The 2,230-nt window shown below is 33.3% G+C and overlaps 1 pseudogene; it reads right to left on the bottom strand.

Annotated features, from left to right (window-relative positions):
* Positions 1-626: 626 nt before the first annotated feature.
* On the bottom strand, positions 627-726 carry LOC122110480 (annotated as a pseudogene).
* Positions 727-2,230: the final 1,504 nt, after the last annotated feature.

The raw sequence follows: 2,230 nt of genomic DNA, 5'->3' as shown, positions 1-2,230 counted from the left end.
CTTCTGGTCTGAAAAAATTATATTTTAAAATATTCTATATTCTGTGTTTGCATAATATCCATAATCTATTTCATTCTTTCCTAGATGTACTTTGCATTCAACATTGTTTTATAATATATATATTCATTAATAAATGTGTCCTTTCAGATTGTATTCCATATAGAAAATTTAAGATTATTTTTTTTCTAGGTTCTTTTTTTATTTTTGGTCCAGTCGTAGGCCTGAACTCTGGGCCTGGATGCTGTCCCTCAGCTCTTCAGCTCAAAGCTAGTGCTCTACCACTTGAGCCACAGCACCACTTCCGACTTTTTTCTTTTTGCTTATGTGGTGCTGAGGAATGGAACCCAGGGCCTCAGGCATGCAAGGCAAGCGCTACCACTGAGCTATCTTCCCAGCCCCTTTTTCTAGGTTCTTATAGTAGTATATTTTTTTTGGATAAAATGACAATGTTAACTAATTTCAAAAGTTTTGTAAAGGTTATTCTATGTAAAGGCCTTTCTCAGGTGAAGATTTAATACACTGATGTCAAACTAATGTTTAATTCTAACACTTGCATATATTGTTACACTTGTAATTTTGTAATCAACTTTTTAATAACTGTTTTTCATTTCTGCAACTGAAGAATGAAAAATATGGAATACTTCACGAATTTTCATATTATCCTTGTGCAAGTGTCATGTTAATCTCTGCATTGTTGTAATTTGGGTATACGTGCTGCTGAAGCATGTAGTATCCTCTAAATTTAAGTAGTTAATGATGCAATCTTTATATAGGCTTATATCCTTGGGTGCCTATTTGTAGCAAGGAAACCTTATTGTTCCTAACAATACTATTGATCTTATTTCCCTAAAATTATGTGTATAGTGGGAAAAAAATTATATTGTTCGGTTGATTGCTCACATTTGCATTTTTTGTCAATGACAATTTTAAGTCTTTTTCATTTTAGATTTGATCATACTTTGAAGCACTTATAGCTAGGTCCTAAGGTGATGACTTTTTCAAGTACTTATTTACGTAAATGAGTTAGCTTTGTGGAGCTAATAGATTCAAAGTAAGCCTTGCTTAAGAGCTACTTCTAAACTTCTGCAGCTAAAATTTTCCCAAATGAGGTCTTACTGGCACAAATGTCTACCCTTTATCCTTCTTCCACGTAGGAACAGACCAACCAGAATATCCTACCCTGACAGCATAGTTTGTCTTACTAGAACAAAACTAATCTTAGTTACAAGGGATCATAGAGAGATGAACAGTTCGGACAGAACTGTTCAGACTAGAAGGCATTTTATCAAAATTTAAGTGTTTATTATACCTACCATTTCAAAAGTAGCTAACGCCAAGGTGAAAAAATTCTTCATATGCATGATTTCCTGATGTCTGGCCTGTCTACCTTCCAACCAGGCAGGAACTTACACTACTGCCTTTCTATCACCAAATATTTCCATAGCTCCAGGAGAAGTTCATGTTTCTCCTCATTATTAGGCCTTAAATTGGTGATGTTTTAATCACAGTGTTTCCTCTTGCCTCCAGGCTGTAAATCTACAAATGGTAAAGCTTTAGGTCTATCTCTACCTAACTCTGAGGTACAGATAATGCAATAATACTTTAAAACAGAGTTGTCTTTGATACCCTAACCACAACAGAACAATGCAAAACATGTGCCCTTTTTATTATATTACATATAGTTATATATTTTATATTTATATGTGCTGATTTCATATTTCACACAGTGAAACTTAGTAGAATTAATTGATAATTTGACAAATAAATTGATAATTATTTATTCCAATAAAGAGAATTGGAATATAAATAATTAGGTTTAGGATACATACTAGAATATAAAAAGTATCAATGTAATGTCTTCACCATAAACTTGTGATACCTTCTAAGTGTTCTTGTTCTTCTGAATTCACATGGTAAAAAAAATGTTGTTTTCCTCTAATCTATAAGGGATTTTACTCTGCTGCTCTGTTTATTGTTTTAACTCACTGGTTCCAAAATGTTTTTCTCCATATTTCTGAAGCATTCCTATTGATTATACCCAAATTTTTCTGATATGATGTATAAAAGATATTATTCTTCTGCAAGATGTATGGGTCCTAGGATCCTATGTCCCAGTTACCTGCATCATCAGATAACAGGGTCAAGACTTCTCAACTAGGCCCAGGCAACATGCCAACAGAAAGTAATTGAAGAGTCATGTCAATTTCTCATTTCCTATAATATTTCAGGG

This window comes from Dipodomys spectabilis, unplaced genomic scaffold (genome assembly GCF_019054845.1).
Source record: "Dipodomys spectabilis isolate Male_0828 unplaced genomic scaffold, ASM1905484v1 ptg000078l, whole genome shotgun sequence".
Lineage (NCBI taxonomy): Eukaryota > Metazoa > Chordata > Mammalia > Rodentia > Heteromyidae > Dipodomys > Dipodomys spectabilis.
Note: the sequence above shows the minus strand (reverse complement) of the source record. Positions and strands in the feature narration are given on the sequence as shown.